General features: G+C 39.9%; 1 non-coding gene across 1 annotated transcript; it reads right to left on the bottom strand.

The window, feature by feature from the left end:
* Positions 1-1,659: 1,659 nt before the first annotated feature.
* LOC111539110 lies at positions 1,660-1,790 on the bottom strand. The gene has a single exon (XR_002730581.1). It is a non-coding gene; the product is annotated as a small nucleolar RNA SNORA38 (small nucleolar RNA).
* Between the last annotated feature and the right edge of the window lie 19,641 nt (positions 1,791-21,431).

Below are 21,431 nucleotides of genomic sequence, written 5' to 3' on the forward strand. Positions count from 1 at the left end.
CCTGTAGGACAGAGATCTCGCTGGTCCTTCTGTCAGGGGATGGGCTCCCATCAACAGGGTTGCAGGTGAGGAGTTTCCCATTAGGGGGCATGGATGAGCAACAGGCATCTGGAGCATGTCTAGGAGCGCAGGTGAGGTCACTTCTGGCTGGGCGGTAAAGGAAGACCTTTCATGGGCTTCAGGAACAGGATTATGTGTGGGGCTGTGTGATCCGTGTGACTTGGAAGCAGTAGGTAGGGATGAACTGTCATGGTAGTTTCAACTTACTTATACATGGAATAAAAAATATGTGTGTGTATGCAGTATGTGTCATTTAACGATGGGGATATGACTGAACCTATATAGTTCTTAGGCTACAAACCTGTACACCATGTTACCGTGCTGAATACTGTGGGCAATTGTAACACAATGGTAAGTACTTGTGCATCTAAATATAGAAAAGATACAGTAAACATACAATATGAAAAACAAAGGGTACACCTGTATAGGGCACTTGCCTTGAATGAAGCTTGCGGGACTGAAAGTTGCTCTGGGTGAGTGGTGAGTGAGTGGTGAGTGAACATGAAGACCTAGGTCATTACTAAACACTACTGCAGTCTTTGTAAACACTGCACACACCGGTTATACTCAATTTATTTAGTTTTTACTTTTCTTTCTTTAATAATAGATTAACCTTAGTTTGCTGCCACTTTTTACTTTATAAATGTTTTTAGTTTTTAAAAACTTTTTGCCTTTTTTGTAATAACACTTAGCTTAAAACAAAAACACATTGTATAGCTATACAAAATATATGTGTGTTTATATGCACACACATAGGTGTATATATACACATAAATATTATATATTAACATGTAATGTATAATGTCTTATATATTATATTATAATGCATAATCAAATATTTATTATATAGGAAATATATTCTTACATAATGTATTGTTATATTATATATTAATATATTATATATATGAAATAGGATCTCACTCTGATGCCCAGGTTGGAATGCAGTAGCACAATCATAGCTCAATGCAGCCTCAAACTCCCGGACTCAAGTGACCCTCCTACGTGAGCCTCCCGAGCAGCTAGGACTACAGTTGCACGCCACCGTGCCAGGCTATTTTTATTTTTCGTAGAGGCAGGGTCTCGTATGTTGCCCAGTCTGGTCGTGAACTCCCGGCCTCAAGTGATCCTCCTGCCTTAGCCTTCCAACATGCTAGCATGAGCCACTGCATCCAGCCACTTTCTTTCTTTATATCCTTATTCTATGAATTTTTAAAACTTCTTAAAACTTTTTTTTGTTAAAAAGAAAACCACAAATATATACATTATCTTAGGCCTACACAGGGTCAGGATTCTCAACGTCACTGTTTTCCACCCCCATACCTTGTCCCACTGGAAGGTCTTCAAGGGGAATAACATGCATGGAGCTGTCATCTCCCATGCTAACAATGCTTTCTTCTGGAATACCTCCTGAAGGAGCTGCCTGCGGCTATTTTATGGTTAACTTTTAAAAACTATAAGTAGAAGGAGTACACTAAAAAATAGTGACAAGAAGTATGGTATAATAAATACATAAATCAGTTACAGTCATTTATTATTATTATGTACTGTACATAATTGTATCTGCTATCCTTTTGTAAAATATTTTTTCATTTTTTTCTTCTATGTGGCATGGTTGATGTTGAGCCTGTGAGCAGAAAGTTGGCCCTAGATTTCTGCAAGTCCACATTTCTGTGCCTCCAATTCTTACATGTCTGAAGACAAGAAACTATAGACATGCCTTTGTAGGAGGCTGTGTGTGCTACACTTGCATATGACTGGAAGTGCAGTAGGTTTGTTCACATCAGCATCACCACAAAAACTTGAGTAATATATTGCAGTACAGTATTACAATGGTTAAGACACCACTGGGCAATAGAAAGTTTTTAGCTCCTTTATAGTCTTACAAAACCACCATCATGTACATGTTCCATCGACTGAAATGTCATTATGGAACAGATGACTCTGTGTGTGTGTGTGTGTGTGTGTGTGTGTGTGTGTGTGTGTATGTGTGTGTGTGTGTTTTCCTTCTGAGAGAGGGAGGGCAACAGATAATTTCATGAATCTAGTTGAAGGGTATATGTGTTCAGTAAACTATTCTTTTAACTTTACTGTAGGTTTTAATTTTTTTGAAATGTAAAGAATGAGAAAAATCACAGTTTAACAAGTAAAGCAAATATTCTCATAATAGATGCAAATAAGTATGTAGATACACAAAATGGGCAGTAAGCAAACAAGCTCAGGACTCAGCAAAGCCCAGATTTGCTTAACTCTTCTCGAAGTGATATTTTTCTCTCAGAGCTTCCGCTTCTGCATCTGGTAAATGGGCTCACATTACTGCCTCCGAGCCCGCTGAGGGGTTCCATTGATTGACAGATATGCTGTGCAGGACTGATGTTCAGCTGGTAGGCATTGGTATAGCTGTGCTGGTTATCTGCAGCTAGCATCCACTCTGACTGGTTGGGTTGTCCTGGTTGTGAAATATGTTTGAATACTGTTCTTGATACCTGGCATGTAGTAAGAGTCAAATTCGTGGACACTGTCTTTAATGTCATCATTATTATGATGATCTTTTGAAGCATCATTCCTGAGTGCCTTTGGTCTCCCCACCCTAGGGATCTATAAAGAAAGAGGCTTTGGGAATAACTGCTGGGTTGGGTGGGGGAGGTGGCCTCAGCACTGAGTGTTTTAGGCACCTCAGGGAACGATATTCTAACGTGAAATAGACAAAGAGATTTCAGCAGCACTTCAGGCTGGGGTGAAGTGTGCCCTCCTGACCCAGAAGAGATAAACTCTATTTGCAAACTAAATGCTGGTACAAGCTGAGAGAGCAAAGGATTCCCTGGGCTGCAGGGAGATGGAGGGATGGAAGCTGAGACCTTGGGCCTGTGTCTCTGGACCAGAAGGAGAAAATGTTGGGGCTAAGGGGCCAGCTGTGTGTTCCTGAGTGGGCCCCAGGTACAACTGGATGGGATACAGAAGGGTGTATATTTCTACTCTTTCTGACTGTTGCCTTGAGATCCTTTAAAATAATATTGATATCTGGCATGTAGTAGGAGTCAAATTCATGTACACTGCCTTTTTTTTTTTTTTTTTTTTTTTTTTTGAGATGGAGTCTCACACTGTCACCCAGGCTGGAGTGCAGTGACACGATCGATCTTGGCTCACTGCAACCTCCACCTCCTGGGTTCAAGAGATTCTCCTGCCTCAGCCACCCAAATATCTGGGATTACAGGCACCCACCACCACGCCCAGCTATTTTTTTGTATTTTCAGTAGAGACAGGGTTTTACCATGTTGGCCAGGATGGCCTTGATCTCTTGACCTCGTGATCTGCCTGCCTCAGCCTCCCAAAGTGCTGGGATTACAGGTGTGAGCTACTGCACCCGGCCCCATGTACACTGTCTTTAGTGCCATCATCATCATTATGATTATCTTCAGCATCATCCCTGAGTGCCTTTGGTCCCCCCTACCTGGGGACTTGTAAAGAAGGAGGCTTTTGGAATAACTGCTGTATTGGGTGGGCACAGCTATACCAATGCCTACCAGCTGAACATCAGTCCTGCATGGCACTCATTCTTGAGTGGGCCCCAGGTACAACTCGGCTGGATACAGAAAGATGTTTAAAAGCTGATGCTGTTTAAACCTCGTATTTCTACTCTTTCTGACTGTTGCTTTGAGATCCTTTAAAATAAGCTTGATAAATGTTTGTTTAAACCACAAATAGATGAATAGATAGATGTATGAGGGTGGATGGATTTAATAAATAGAAGAAAGAATGAGAAAATCATTTAAAAATGGACAAATAAATGAGTGGATATTTGAACAAATAAATGACTGAAACAATGAGGAGTGAAGGATTTAGTAACTAATTTATGAATAATAAAAAAACTTTTATTGAGGTCTTTCTAAGTCCCAGATACTCTGCTAAGCAATGTACCTACATTATCTCATTTAATCCTTACAAGAACCCTATAAAATAGACACCATTGTCATTCCTATTTTATAAAGGAGAAACTGAGGCAGAGAGAACTAAAATAATTTACCCAAGATCACACATCTGGGAGTAATGGTGCCAGCATCCCAATGAATGCTTTTGTTTCTGTCCTTAACCACTGTGGTACCCCGTTGTCTTATTCTGTTTGGCTGTTGTAAGAAAATGCCGTCAACTGCATAGCTTATCAAGAACAGAAGTTAATTTCTCACAGTTATAAAAGCTGGAAAGTCCAAGATGAGGGTGCCAGCATGGTTGGGTTCTTGTGAGGGTCCTTTTCTGGGTTGCAGACTGCTCACTTCTTACTGTCTAGAAGCAAGACCACTACCCTCACGTGATGAAAGGGGTAATTTCCCTTGGGCCTATTTTGTAAGGGCACAAATCCCATTCATGGTGACTCTGCCCTCATCATCTAATCACATCCCAAAGGCCCCACCTCTTAACACCACTACACTGGGGATTAGGATTCAATTTATGAATACTGGGGGGAGAGAGATATTCAGACCATAGCAACTGTGGACCAGAAATACGTGGACTTATTTTACTCCTTGGATAGTTGTTGGCCCCAGCACCTCAAGTCAACTTAGAGATTCATTCATTCATTCCACAGATATATGCTGAGCACCTTCTATATTCCAAGTCCTCTTCTAAGCACCAGGGATACACTGGTGAACAAGCAAACATGGCTCCTCCATACATAGCTTATGCTTCCATAGGGAAGACTGAAATGAACAAATATGTAGAAGTAAATGCCATGCAGAAAAACAAATCATGCAAAGAGTTATAGGAAAGTGGTGTAGAGGGAAGCTATTTTAGATACAGTGGTCAGGGAACATCTTGCAGAGGAGGTACAAAGACCTGAATTATGAGCAGTGAATTATGCAAAGATCTGAGGAGAGAGCTTTCCAGGCGAAGGGCACAGAAAGTGCAAAGGTGCTGAGGTAGAAATGAGAACATACAGAGAGGGAGACAGGTGCTAGACCTTTATCCTGGATTTTGTAAGTCAAGATTTTTAAAAAAGACTTTGTTTTAAAGGAGATAGGGTGTCTGAATTACATTGTAAAACATCACTGTGGCTGCTGTGGGTTGTTCCATTACTTTTGTTCTTCATCCAGAGAAACAATGGTGTAGGAATAAAGACCACTTGTTTGTCCTACTCTAAATGATTCCCCTCCTCTCCCTTCCTTCTTGAGACCCCATCTGCCACTGGCATTACCACCAGTTGGTACCAGCACATTTACTGCAAGCCATCCTCTTCTCGTGCTCTGTCTTCTCCTGGAGATCCTTGGCCTTGCGACTCATCCCAAAGCCCCAGTCACCAGAAAAGTAAAATGGCAGCAATGTATATATCCAACAATAGGGAATTGGTTGTGCAAATCTATTTACCCCAAAAATTATGTTGGGACAATGACAGGATCAAATCTATCCATACCAATATTAACCTTGAATTTATATGGGCTAAACACTCCACTTTAAAAGTACAGATTGTCAAGTTGGATAAAGAAGCAAGACCCAACTGTATCCTGTCTTCAAGAAACTTATCTCACATGCAGTGACACACATAGGCTCAAAGTAAAGGGATGGAGAAATATCTACCAAGCAAATGGAAAATAAAAAAGGAGTAGGAGTTGCTGTTCTAATTTTAGACAAAACAGACTTTAAACCAACAACAATAAAAAAAAACAAAGGGCTTTACATAATGATAAAAGGTTCAATTCAACAAGAAGACTTAACTATCCTACATATATATGCACCCAACACTAGAGCACCCAGATTCATAAAACAAGTTCTTAGAGATCTATGAAGAGGCTTAGATAGCCACACGATAATAATGGCAAACTTCAACACCCCACTGACAGTATTAGTCAGATCATCAAGGCAGAAAACTAACAAAGATATTCAGGACTTTTAATGCTTGACCAAATGGACCTAACAGACATTGATAGAACACTTCACCTGATAACAATAGAATATACATTCTTCTTATCGGCACATGGCACATACTCTAAAATTGACCACACAATGGGACATAAAACAATTCTCAACAAATTCAAAAAAACCCAAAGTCATAGTAATCACACTCTGGGATCGCAGTACAATGAAACAGAAATCAATACTAAGAAGATCTCTCAAAACCATGCAATTACATTGGAAATTAAGCAATCTGTTTCTGAACGCCTTTTGAGTAAACAATGAAATTAAGACAGAAATCAAAAAATTCTTTGAAACTAATGAAAATAAAGATACAACATATTAGAATCTCTGGGACACAGTTAAAGCAGTGTTAAGAGGAAAGTTTATAGCACTACACACCCACATCAAAAAGTTAGAAAGATCTCAAATTAACAACCTAACGTCACACCTAGAGGAACTAGAAAAACAAGAATAAACCAACCCCAAAGCCAGAAGAAGAAAATAAATAACCAAAATCAGAGCTGAACTGACTGAAACTGAGATATGAAAAACCATACAAAAGATCAATGAAACCAAAAGTTTGTTTTCTGAAAGAATAAATAAGATTGATAGACTATTAGCTAGACTAACAAAGAAAAAAAAGAGCAATCCAAATTAACACAATCAGAAATGACAAATGGCACATTACTACCAACATCTCAGTAATACAAAAAAAAGTCCTCAGAGACTATTATGAACACCTCTGTGCAACTTACCTAGAAAACCTAGAAAAAATAGATAAATTCCTGGAAAAATAACCTCCCAAGATTGAACTAGAAAGAAATTGAAACCCTAAACAGACCAATAAGAAGTTCTGAAAGTGAATTTGTATTAAAAAGCCTACCAAGCAGAAAAAGCCCTGGAGCAGATGAATTCACAGCTGAATTCTGCCAGATATATAAAGAAAAGCTGGTACCAATCCTACCGAAACTATTCCAAAAAAGTGAGAAAGAGGGACTCCTCCCTAACTCATTATATGAGAGGCCAGTGTCATTCTGATATTAAAACTCAGCAGATTCTGGATATTAGACCTTTGTCAGAGGAACGTAAACAAATTTACAAGAAAAAAACAAACCATTAAAAAGTGGGTAAAGGACATGAACAGACACTTCTCAAAAGAAGACATTCATGTGGACAGCAAACCTATGGAAAAAAGCTCAACATCACAGATTATTAGAGAAATGCAAATCAAAGCCACAGTAAGATACCATCTCAAACCAGTCAGAATGGCAATTTTTAAGAAGTCAAGAAACAATAGATACTGGCAAGGTTGTAGTGAAATAGGAACGCTTTTACACTATTGGTGGGAATGCATATTAGTTCAACCATTGCAGAAGATGGTGTGATGATTCCTCAAATATCTAGAACCAGAAACACCACTTGACCCAGATATCCCATTACTGGGTACATACCCAAAGGAATATAAATCATTCTATTATAAAGATACATGCACATGAATGTTCAGTGCAGCACTAGTCACAATAGCAAAGACATGGAATCAATTCAAATGCCCTTCAGTGATAGACAATGGTATATATGCCATGGAATACTATGCAGTCATAAAAAGGAAACAGGCTATGTCTTTTTCAGGGACATGGATGGAGCTGGAAGCCATTATTCTCAGCAAACTAATGCAGGAACAGAAAATCAAACACTGCATGTTCTCACTTATAAGTGGGAGCTGAACAATGAGAACACACAGACACAGGGAAGGAAACAACACACACTGGAGCATTTTGGGGGATGGGATGGGGGAAGGGAGACATTAGGAAAAATAGCTAATGCATGCTTGGCTTGATACCTAAGTGATAGGTTTATAGGTGCAGCAAACCACCATGGCACTAGTTTACCTGTGCAAAAAACCTACACATCCTGCCCATGTACCCCAGAACTTAAGAAAATAAACCTGGCAGAGACACAATAAAAAAAGAGAAAACTTCAGGCCAACATCCCTGATGAACATAGATGCAAAAATCCTCAACAAAATACTAGCAAACTGAATATAGCAGCACATCAAAAAGCTAATCCATTACAGTTAAGTAGGCTTTATTCCTGGGATGCAAGGTTGGTTCAACATATGCAAATCAATAAATGTGAATCATCATATAAACAGAACTAAAAAGGAAAACCACATGATCATTTCAATAGATGCAGAAGAGGCTTTTGATAAAATTCAGCATGCCTTCAAGTTAAAAACCCTCAACAAACTAAGCATTGAAGAAACATACCTCAAAATAGTAAGAGCCATCTATGGCAAGTCCATAGCCAACATCAAACTGAATGGCAAAAGCAGGAAGCATTCCCCTTGAGAACTATAATAAGACAAGGATGCTCATTCTCATCACTCCTATTCAACATAGAACTGAAAGTCCTGCCAGAGTAATTAGGCAAGAGGAAGAAATAAAAGGCATCCAAATAGCAAGAGAAGAAGGCAAGCTATCTGTCTTCATAGACGGTATGATTTGATACCTAGAAAATCCCATCATTTTTGCCCAAGCATGCAGATCTGATAAACAACTTTAGCAAAGTTTCAGCATACAAAATCAATGTACAAAAATCAGTAGCATTCCTATATACTAACAGTTTCCAAGCTGACAGCCAAATGAAAAATGCAATCCCATTCACAATAGACACACACACACGCGCGCACACACACACACACACACAACCTAGGAATAGAGCTAACCAGGAAGGTGAAAGATCTCTGCAACAAGAGTTACAAAACACTTCTAAAGAAATCAGAGATGACACAAATGGAAAAACACACACACACACACACACACAAACACAAAAAACACTGCTAAAGAAATCAGAGATGACACACACACAAAAAATACTGATTGTTAAACAATATTGATTTAACAATCAATATTGTTAAAATGACCATACTGGCCAAAGCGATTTACAAATCCAATGCTACTTGTATCAAATTATGAATGACATTTTTCACAGAGTCAGAAAAAGCTATTATAAAATTCATATTGAACTAAAAAAGGGACCAAATAGTCAGTGCAATCTTAAGTAAATTGAACAAAGCTGTAGGCATCACATTACCCCACTTCAAATTATACTACAAGTCTACAATAACCAAAACAGCATGGTACTTGTACAAAAACAGACACGTAGAACAATGGAACAAAATAGTGAACCCAGAAATAGAGCCACACATCTATAATCCTGTTGATCTTCAAGAAAGTTGACAAAAATAAGCAGTGGGGAAAGGACTCCCATTCAATAAATGGTGCTGGGATAACTGGCTAGACATATACAGGAGATTAAAACTAGACCCCTTCCTTTCACCATATACAAAAATCAACTCAAGGTAGATTAAATACTTAAATGTAAAACCTGTAATTATAAAGACCCTAGAAGAAAACCTAGGAAATAACATTCTGGATATAGGTCCTGGCAAAGATTTCAAGACAAAGATGCCACAAGCAATTGCAACAAAAACAAAATTGACAAATGGGATCTCATTAAACTGAAGAGCTTCTGCACAGCAAAAGAAACTATCCACAGAGTAAACAGACAACCTACAAAATGGGAGAAAATATTTGCAAGCTATGCATCTGACAAAGGTCTAATATCCACAATCTATAAGGAAACTAAATATATTAACAAGCAAAAAGCAAACAACTCCATTAAAAAGTAGACTAAGGACATAAACAGACACTTTTCAAAAGGAAATGTACACACAGCCAACAACCATATGAAAAAATGTTCAGTATCACTAATCATCGGAGAAGTGCAAATCAAAACCACAATGAGATACCATCTCATACCAGTCAAAATGGCTATTATTGAAAAGTTAAAAAAAAAAACAAAAAACAAAATAAAGACAGATGCTGGTGAGGTTGCCAAGAAAAGGGAATACTTCTACAGTGCTGGTGGGAATGTAAATTAGTTCAGCTACTATGGAAAGCAATTTGGAGATTTCTCAAGGAACTTAAAACAAAACTACTATTTGGCCCAGCAATTCCATTGCTGTGTATATACCCAAAGGAATATAAATTGTTCTACCATAAAAGCACATGTATGCATATGTTCATCACAGCACTATCCACAATAGCAAAGACATAAAATTAATGTAAGTACCCATCAACAGAGGACTGGGTAAAGAAAATGTGGTACATATACACCATGGAATAACTATGCAGCCATAAAAAAGAATGAGATCATGTCATTTGCAACAACATGGATGGAGCTGGAGGCCATTATCCTAAGTGAATTAATGCAGGTACAGAAAATCAAATACCACATGTTCTCATGTATAAGTGGGAGCCAAATACTGACTACACATGAAGAAGTTGATAATAGACAGCAGGGTCTACATGAGAATGTAGAGTGGGAGAAGGATGATAATTCAAAAGCTACCTATCAGGTACTATGCTCATTACCTGGGTAACAAAATAATCTGTAGACCAAACCCCTGTGACACGCAATTTACCCACAAAACAAACAAACCTGCACATGTACCTCCTGAACCTAAAATAAAAGCTTATACGGAAAGAAAAAAACGATTGCTGATGTTATACCAATATTATATATTATTATACCAACAATAGTGATAGCTACTTGAACATCTATTGTGCACCAAGTTCAGGATTAATAATGAATATGTTTTACTGCATTTAATCCTCTTGACACAGAGAGATTAATTCCACTTTTGTCCTCGGTGTATAGATGAGGAATTTAGGGCTTAAGCATCTTGCCAAAAGTTGCTAACTTCGTATAGAGTTCAATAAGAGTAAGTTGCAGGTCTGTCTGATTACAAAGTCCATGTTCTCAACCAATGCCAATTTTGCCTCTCATTGGACTATGTGCTGCATTGTTCAGTGAAGGCTGGCTATTAAATAATAAGCGTAGCTTCCAAGCCCATCTTTTTAAGCACCAAAAAGGTGTGCAGCTAAATGTTAAAAGTTGTTTTCTCTGGGCAGTTAATTATGGGAGAGTTTTGTGTGTGTTTATGATTTTTGTAATTAGAGCTCAACAAAAGCAATAAAAGCCTCTGTGTGTTTTTCTTCTCTACTCAGCCCCTCTATCTTTCTCCCCTGTGGCCTTCAGACCAGCTCTGGGATTCTCTATTAATATAAAGCTAGCATGGCCTCTTCCCCTCGGCCTCCCGGCTTTGCAATTTCAGCACAGTTCTCTAGATTGCTTCAAATTTTGCTAGCATTCTGGATGCTGAGTTAGTTGCAAATTTTTCACCTCCAGAAACAGAAGTGTTGTTTCTTAGCTAAGGGCTTGAATAATACACTTGCAAAAAAAGCCAGGTCTCTAACATTTTGCCATTTAGGGTGTGGACTTGGTAATGGCCTCAGCTCCTGGAGTCAGGGCCAGGGGTCTTTGGTGAGAAGAAAAAGACCTAATCTGCTCATAAGAGGCTGGACCTGGAGAATAACTGGAGGTGAGTGAGAATCTGTCGCCAACACTGAGACCTCAAATGGTTCGTTCTCAAACAGGAATGGGGATTTATCTGAGTTTATCCGGTATTTGGAGGTAATTCCTATGGGAGATAACTCCTGGACTCTGATATTCATGCATGCATTCATTCACGAAGGCAATATATATTGGGCACTGACTCTCTCCCACACTGTGCTAAATGCTGAAAAGTTGACAGTCAGGAAGAAAGACCCATTCCCACCTCCGTGAGTACACAGACTTGGAATTCATGGGGAAGACAAACGCTGAACAAATGTTCAAAAGTTTGAATGTAACAGAAGGTGGAAATGCAGGCTACTATGGAAGAGAGTCAGCTGAGCCTGAGAATTTAGTAGAGACAGCCCCAGGAAATGATGTTTAAGTGGAGTGTGGAAGGATGCTTAGGAATTAACCGAGTGAAGAATGAGGCAAGAGAGTGTTTCAGGCTAAGGAGGTGACATGGCAGGACATGAGAGTGGGGAAAAGCAGGTGCTATCACCTTCTGAAGGAATGCATGATACACAGATGCAAGGCAGAGAGGGGTGTGAGCTGGGCTGAAGGGGAACCTCGAGCAGATGCAGAGGGTCCAATAAATCACACCAAAACGTTTGTATGCTATCCTAGGGATGATGAGAAAAATGCTGGTGATAGATTTACTGGGGGAAAAAAGTTTTATTTTTAGGTGTCTTCACAAGTGAAGGCAATGAGAACTGAGAATGAAATGAGTTCTTTGTGATAGAGGAGGCATTTGTGCTAGTACATTGTCCTTTCATTCAACAAATACTTACACAATGTCTACCACCAAACAGGCACAGTCCTGGATATTGGGGAAAATGGAGGGAAACAGATTTCTAACTACATGAAGCTTATAGTGTAGTGGAAAGAAAGAGGCAATAAACAAAAGAACAAATGAGTAGATAATGCAATACTGGGCGTCACTAAGAGTAATGAAGAATGAAGAGTAACGAAGAAAGGAGGGTAAGAGGGAGGAATCATGTGGACGTCTGGGGAGGTGGGATGAGTCGCGATATTCCTGGTAAGTGGTCAAAAACATCCTTCAGAAGTTCGCATTTGAGCAGGGAACTGAAGGATGTGAGGGAATGAGCCAGATCTCTTTCGACAGAGCTTAGGTCTCCCTTAGTGAGCTTCTTGGGTGGCCAGCTATCTTTGGGAGGCAGGTGGGACTTTGGAACAGTGAGGGATGCTGGCATTCCCTCCATCAGCTGAACCCATGACATTGTACCTTTGACCTTGGTGCAGGAGATAGGGAACGGGAGGAGGAGAGTGAGAGAAACTGATTGCCAACCTTAGTCCAGTGAAAACTTTGCTCTGATAATATTTCCTTGGCCTGACCAATCCAGATCAACAATCCCCTTCTTTGGTGATTGAATAAGGGAAGAAGCTCTGTGAGTAGGACTAAACAAATTTACTTCTACTTTTGACTTTTTTTTTTTTTTTCCTACTAACCAACATTTCTTATCAACCAGGCACCCTGAGGAAGATCCAGGCCTACCATCCCACAAATGAGAAGTCCAACCCCAGAATTCACAGCCCATTCTGAGCTGCCTCCCCATGACTATTTAACGGCTGCTTTGGCCTCATTTCCTGATCACTAGTTGCTACACTGGATGCTTGTAGTTACCGACCTTTTTATTGAAAAACAGAGACGAGCCTGATCAAACTTGGGGCAGAACTGACACCGCTGGCCAAGCAAATTATAGCAGTGTATCGCTGAGATGAAAATCTCCTGGTGATATAACAGGCATCTATTAGGCAGCCCAAGTTAGAGCTTTGCTCATTAATCAGAGCCTCCTGATAAAGTCTGCCACAACCAGAGCGGCATGTTCTTTCTTTCTTTTTAAAGATATAAAACACTATCATTGCCTTTATCGATCTCTACCACTATTATTATCAGAATATACTCTTTGAAAGTCATCACCTGCAGCTTCCCTTCATACAGTCTATCCTTCAGCCTCGTATGCAGAGATAGTAGTGGGAAAGAGCAAAGGTTTGATGTCTGGTGTTTTGTGTTTAAACCACAGCTCTTTGACTTACAGGCTGGGTGACCTTGAACACATCACTTCACTTCCTCGAGCTTCAATATACCTGCCATCAAATGGGAACAATCACGTCTACCTCCCTGAATAGTCAAGAGGATTAAATTAAATAGTGAGGTGGGTGCTTCCTATAAATGGTTTCCCAAAAATGTAGCACATAAGAATGACTTATAGAGTCTTTTAGAGTTCAGATTCATGAGCCCTATCAACAGAGACTCTCACACAGTAGGCTAAGGATGCTTATCCCCAGGTGATTTTGTGCAAAGAGTTTTTTTTAGGATACACTTGGAAAAACATTGTTCTATCATTTTGTTTTGCTGAAAATTTTTTCGTACTATTTCCTCAGCCTGGATTGTACAATGTTCAGCTCTGCCTTTACTTCCAGACCCACCTTTGATGCCCCCTCTTCCATAACTTCCCAACTCCTTTCCCAATTTCACTAGATTTGAAGGCATTTTTCTTTCTTCTGACTGCCCACACAAGTGTCTCTCTTCTGACTATGTATCTTGTATTATAGGTTATAGACTAAATGTTATCTGTTAGAAACATGAAAGTAATACACATACACTAGATAGACAGTATTCACTATGTATTTCTTTCACAGTAAAGCAGATAACACACAATATTGTAATAGAGATAGATAGCATATTTTATAGATATCTTCCTTCATGCACTCAACAATTTTTTGAGCGTGTACCATGTGCCAGGTGCTGAGCTAGCTACAGGGGATAGAGCAACTAGCTAGGCACCACTAGGATCTAAGCATGAAACCTAGAATCTATCTACCTCTCCTTCCCTAGAATGAAAGCTCTTCATAAGTTCCTTGGCTCCTAAACCCCTTTATAATCCAGTTGCTACTGAGTAGAATAACATCAAGGTTTTTGAAGGACACCAGCTGAAGCAAAGGTTATCCATCTGTGAGATCCAACTTGTGCCTGTGGGTCATGGTCAAACACTCTCTCCTTGAAATTGAGTTAAGTCTCTTTTTAGATTTTCAGTTTTTGTTTTTGGCAGCCAAGCCATTATTTACTACCCTGGGTTTGTGCATTAGTCATATTTGCAGCAGCTGGACTAACATCTTTGGGCTTTTGCCATGTATTCATCGCTTCTAGCTAATTTCCTTCAGATTTGATTGCTTTTTGAAAATTCCATTTCCAAATGAGGAAGCATTATGGATTCCTCAGTGAATTCACACTATATAGACTTTCATTCATTTATTTAGTCACCCATTCACTTGTTTAACAAGAATTGAATGTACACCCACCCATGTGCCTGGTACTGTGCTGGCTTAAGCCTCACTGCTACAGGAGTCTAACAAATGTTGGTGGAATTAATGTTATATTGGCAAATAATCTCCATTTCTAGCTTTGAGAGTGTTGTTGTCTTTACCAGGCGGTAGATGTGTGAATGTCATTGACCCAGTCATTTCTGTCATCTAAGCCAGTGGTGCATTGACTGACTTTGATGCACAGCTATCAAGGACATTAGAGTCTATTATCTTCAATGCACTGGGACGTGTTGTGTGAGACCAAAACATTGATGTACCAACATGGGAGGAAGGGAATGCGGATTTTTACATTTGCAATAAAACTCCCATCAATCATACCACCAAGACTCAGAGCAACTGAACTAATATCTGAGCTGTAAGATTGCACTTTCTCTGACTTTCCTGTCAATAGGAAATGCTTGTGCATTCCAAATCACAGGCTGATACAAACACTCAAAGACAAGGGAGAAGGAAACATAAATAAGGAAAGAGAAACATCCTGTCAACCTGCCCAAAGTGTGCTAATTACATTTAAGTCGGCTCTGGGTGCCAGACATATATTAGGCTCATATTCATTCCTTATTCTGCTGTAAATGTTACCCAGCTCATCTGCACAGCCCAAGAATGAACAGGTATAGCATTATTAATGAAGTCCTAATCAATGTTATCATTATCATTGTCGTCATAGCAAATACTCATATAGGTTTGCCATGTAGCCAAAAGATTACATGGATTATTTTTAATTCCTTGAAAGCAGTCTATAGGAGATATACTATTATTATGCCCATGTTATAGGTGAGGGACTGAGGCACAGAGGGTAAGTGACTTTCCCACATAAGTGTCAAGCCTGGGATTTGCTCCCAGGTCCGTTTTTGGATACCTGAGGCAGGTGGACTTCCAAAGGCATTGGGTTCTCACCAGAGAATAACAACTGGATAGAGTGCAGGATCGTTTACTTCAGCCAACTGACTTGTAAGAACAAAGCTGATAATTGGTTAATCTTGGGAAATTGATCTGAACAAAACTGGTGGTCAGATCCTCTCATGAATATGGGCCTGAAGCGCAGGTTACATTCCTATGAGTTCTGAGAATCAGCCACACCGATGTGAACAAAGCATAGTTCACGCCATGAAGATGCTTTTAGTCTGGTGGTAGGTGAGGGGATGAAGGGAACTCTGGGAGGAGCACCAGGTCTGTGGGGCTAGAGAAGGAGCCCTAAACCTATTCATTCAGGATTAGCAAAGCCTACTATTTTGTTGTTGTTGTTGTTTGTTTTTTTTTTGAGATGGAGTCTCACTCTGTTGCCGGGCCGGAGTGCAGTGGCGCGATCTCGGCTCACTGTAACCTCTGCTTCCTGAGTTCAAGCGATTCTCCTTCCTCAGCCTGCAGAGGAGTTGGGATTACAGGCACCCGCCACCACACCCAGCTAATTTTTGTAATTTTAGTAGAGACAGGGTTTCACCATGTTGGCCAGGATGGTCTTGATATCCTGACCTCGTGATCCACCCACTTCAGCTTTCCAAAGTGGAAACCTACTGTTTTAAGGATAATCTTACTCTAAGGACAAGTTTATTTTTCCTCCCTTCCTTCCTTCCTTCCTTCCTTCCTTCCTTCCTTCCTTCCTTCCTTCCTTCCTTCCTTCCTTCCTTCTTTTCTTTCTTTCTTTCTTTCTTTCTTTCTTTCTTTCTTTCTTTCTTTCTTTCTTTCTTTCTTTCTTTCTTTCTTATACTTTAAGTTCTAGGGTACATGTGCACAACATGCAGGTTTGTCACAGAGGTATGCATATGCCATGTTGGTTTGCTGCACCCATTAATTCATCATTTAGATTAGGTATTTCTCCTAATGCGATCCCTCCCCCAGTCCCCACCCTACAACAGGCTCTGGTATGTGATGTTCCCTGCCCTGTGTTCTCATTGTTCAATTCCTACCCATGAGTGAGAACATGAGGTGTTTGGGTTTCTGTCCTTGTGATAGTTTGCTCAGAATGATGGTTTCCAACTTCATCCATGTCCCTACAAAGGACATGAACTCATCCCTTTTAATCCAGTCTATCATTGATGGACATTTGGGTGGGTTCCAAGTCTTTGCTGTTGTGAATAGTGCTGCAATAAACATACGTGTGCATGTGTCTTTATAATAGCATGATTTATAATCCTTTCGGTATATATCCAGTAATGGGATGGCTGGGTCAAACGGTATTTCTAGTTCTAGATCCTTGAGGAATCGCCACACTGTCTTCCACAATGGCTGAATTAGTTTACATTCCCACCAACAGTGTAAAGCATTGCTATTTCTCCACATCCTCTCCAGCATCTACTGTTTCCTGAATTTTTAATGATTGCCATTCTAACTGGTGTGAGATGGTATCTCATTGTGGTTTTGATTTGCATTTCTGTGATGACCAGTGTGATGAGCATTTTTTCATGTGTCTGTTGGCTGCATAGATGTCTTCTTTTGAGACGTGTCTGTTCATATCCTTTGCCCACTTTTTGATGGGGTTGTTTGATGGGGTTGTTGTAAATGTGTTTGAGTTATTTGTAGATGCTGGATATAAGCCCTTTGTCAGATGGGTAGATTGCAAAAATTTTCTCCCGTTCTGTAGGTTGCCTGTTCACTCTGATGGAAGTTTCTTTTGCTGTGCAGAAGCTCTTTAGTTTAATTAGATTCCATCTGTCTATTTTGGCTTTTGTTGCCATTCCTTTTGGTGTTTTAGTCATGAAGCCTTGCCCATGCCTATGGCCTGAATGGTATTGTCTAGGTTTTCTTCTGGGGTTTTTATGGTTTTAGGTCTAACATTTAAGTCTTTAATCCATCTTGAATTAATCTTTGTATAAGGTATAAGGAAGGGATTCAGGTTCAGCTTTCTGCATATGGATAGCCAGTTTTCCCAGCACCATTTATTAAATAGGGAATCCTTTCCCCATTTCTTGTTTTTGTCAGGTTTGTCAAAAATCAGATGGTTGTAGATGTGTGTTGTTATTTCTGAGGCCTCTGTTCTGTTCCATTGGTCTACGTCTCTGTTTTGGTACCAGTACCATGCTGTTTTTGTTACTGTAACCTTGTTGTATAGCTTGAAGTCAGGTAGAGTGATGCCTCCAGCTTTGTTCTTTTGACTTAGGATTGTCTTGGCAATGCGGGCTCTTTTCTGGTTCCATATGGACTTTAAAGTAGTTTTCTCCAATTCTGTGAAGAAAGTATTTGGTAACTTGATAGGAAAAGCATTGAATCTATAAATCACCTTGGGTAGTATGGCCATTTTCATTATATCGATTCTTCCTATTTATGAGCATGGAATGTTCTTCCGTTTGTCTGTGTTCTTTATTTCATTGAGCAGTGGTTTGTAGTTCTCCTTGAAGAGGTCCTTCACATCCCTTGTAAGTTGTATTTCTGGGTATTTTATTCTCCTTATAGCAATTGTGAATGGAGTTCACTCAAGATTTGGCTCTCTGTTTGTCTATTATTGGTGTATAGGAATGCTTGTGATTTTTGCACATTGATTTTGTATCCTGAGACTTTGCTGAAGTTGCTTATCAGCTTAAGGAGATTTGGGGCTGAGACGATGGGGTTTTCTAAATATACAATCAAGTCATCTGCAAACAGGGACAATTTGATTTCCTCTTTTCCTAATTGAATATCCTTTATTTCTTTCTCCTGCCTGATTGCCCTGGCCCTAACTTCCAATACTATGTTGAATAGGAGTGGTGAAGAGAGGGCATCCCTGTCTTGTGCCGGTTTTCAAAGGGAATGCTTCCAGTTTTTGCTCTCTCAGTATGATATTAACTGTGGGTTTGTCATAAATAGCTCTTAGTATTTTGAGATACGTTCCATCAATACCTAGTTTATTGAGAGTTTTTAGCATGAAGGGCTGTTGAATTTTGTTGAAGGCCTTTTCTGCATCTATTGAGATAATCATGTGGTTTTTGTCTTTGGTTGTGTTTATGTGATGGATTACGTTTATTGATTTGCATGTGTTGAACCAGCCTTGTATCCCAGGAATGAAGCCTACTTGATTGTAGTAGATGATATTTTTGATGTGCTGCTGGATTTGTTTTGCCAGTATTTTATCGAGGATTTTCACTTCGATGTTCATCAGGGATATTGGTCTAAAATTCTCTTTCTTTGGTGTGTCTCTAAGGGCAAAGTATTCTTGACAGTTGTGCATTCATTAATTGTTTCTTTATGTAAAGCAGTCAGAAAAAAGTTCAGAACACCAAGCGACAGTAACGTATCAGTTCAGCCTTCCCCTACCACCACCTCCCACACAACAAGTCTTTTTTTTGTTGTTATTATTATACTTTAAGTTCTAGGGTACATGTGCACAGAGTTCAGGTTTGTTGTATACATGTGCCATGATGGTGTGATGCACCCATTAACTCATCATTTACATTAGGTATATCTCCTAACGCTATCCCTCCCCCCTCCCCCTTCCCCACAATAGGCCCCAGTGTATGATGTTCCCCTTCCTGTGTCCAAGTGATCTCATTGTTCAATTCCCACCTATGAGTGAGAACATGCAGTGTTTGGTTTTCTGTTCTTGCGATAGTTTGCTCAGAATGATGGTTTCCAGCTGCATCCATTTCCCTACAAAGGACACGAACTCATCCTTTTTTATGACTGCATAGTATTCCATGGTGTATATGTGCCACATTTTCTTAATCCAGTCTGTCACTGATGGACATTTGGGTTGATTCCAAGTCTTTGCTATTGTGAATAGTGCCGCAATAAACATACGTGTGCATGTGTCTTCATAGCAGCATGACTTACAATCCTTTGGGTATATCCCCAGTAATGGGATGGCTGGGTCAAATGGTATTTCTAATTCTAGATCCTTGAGGAATCGCCACACTGTTTTCCACAATGGTTGAACTAGTTTACAGTCCCACCAACAGTGTAAAGGTGTTCCTATTTCTCCACATCCTCTCCAGCACCTGTTGTTTCCTGATTTTTTAATGATTGCCATTCTAACTGGTGTGAGATGGTATCTCATCGTGGTTTTGATTTGCATTTCTCTGATGATGAGTGATGATGAACAAATCCTTTTATTTTCTACTGCAGGTACCATTAAGAATAATCCGTTATTACCCCATTGGTTTTTCAACTCTTTGCTCATGAGGCTGTCTTCTTACAAAATTTCAAAGGTCTAACTACAATGAAAGCATGCCTATTTCCCTTGTCTTGCCTAGATCTTGGGAAAATGGGATGGAACAAGATTTTTATCCAGGTGAAACTCCTTGACCACAACCTGGCCTCTACTTCACTGCTCCTTCCCCAGGACAAATGACCTGCCTTCCACTTTGTACCCAGGATAATTGATAGTGATAAAACCCAGTTACAAACTTTTTTTCTGTTTGGGCAGGCTTCTCCTAGACTGTGATAGAAGTAACTAGCAAGCAAACGAAAATTTTTGTCATGTAAAACAAGATGAATTTAGTGAATAGCTCAAAAGATTTTGTTTCTTTCCTTGCTGTAACTCAGGGATTATCTCATGGGCGTGATCCCTCGTTGTAACTCAGAAATTATCTCATGCCTATGAAGTAGCCCAAATCTTTTGGTGCTGTGATCCCCAAATGACAATTTGTATCTGCATCTGTATCTACTTTGTACTTACAAGGGAAGGAAACCTACAAGGGAAGGAAACAATGTATCCATCTCTATGTCTACAGGGAAGTAAGCAGTATCACGTAGAAAAGGCCCAGGAATAACCCAGCTGCAGAAACAGGACTGTCTGAGGGTCCCCTGGCCCTAATTCTTGGAGGAGGGGACATTTAAGCTGCAATATGAAGGATTAGTTAGGGAAATAGAATGCCCTGGGTATGTCTGCAAAAATCTGGAGGAAGGAGTGAATCCAGTGTTTCCCAAGGTGTAACAAAGGCTGGAAGGTAAAAAGCAGAACAGAAATGCAAAGAAAGAAGGTTAGTGTAGGTAAGCAAGGGCCAGAAAATGGTGAAATTGCCTTGAAGTAAGAACCCTGATAATGTTAAGAGTTGCAGAATGGAGATGGATTTGAGGAGGAAAAGTTCTGCTTCGGTGAAAGATTTCTGTTTAGGGAAAAACTCCAAGTATTTCTTCTTATGTGTGCACATTTACTCATTTTATTGTCAGTGTATGATTAATACTTTCATGTCTAAGAGAGACCATCTCACACATTGTAGTTACAGCCTAATATTTCCACAGGAATACTAACAAATGCAATTTTATCTTCAACTCCAAGTCTACATCACTGATGCCATTTCCATTTCTCTCAACTTCATCATCAGCATTTAAAGTAACCCAGCCTGCCCGCTATTCTCCTTTTAGCCCAAGACTTTCCTAGGCACTCCCCCCTTCATCCTTCACTCCCAGTCATATTTGTCCTCTGGAGGAGGCATTTCCTGGACAGGTTCTGTTTTGTTTTGTTTTAGACAAAGTCTCACTCTGTTGCCCAGGCTGGAGTGCAGTGATGCAATCTGGGCTCTCTGCAACATCTGCCTCCTGGGTTGAAGCAATGCTCCTGCCTCAGCCTCTATGAGTAGCTGGGATTACAGGCATCTACCACCATGAGCAGCTAATTTTTATATTTTTAGTGGAGATGGTGTTTTGCCATGTTGGTTAGGCTGGTCTTCAGCTCCCAGCCTCAAGTGATCCGCCCACCTCAGCCTCCCAAAGTACTGGGATGACAGGCGTGAGCCACCACACCTGGCCCTCCTGGACAGGCCTTTGAGTTG

This window comes from Piliocolobus tephrosceles, chromosome 10, assembly GCF_002776525.5.
Source record: "Piliocolobus tephrosceles isolate RC106 chromosome 10, ASM277652v3, whole genome shotgun sequence".
Lineage (NCBI taxonomy): Eukaryota > Metazoa > Chordata > Mammalia > Primates > Cercopithecidae > Piliocolobus > Piliocolobus tephrosceles.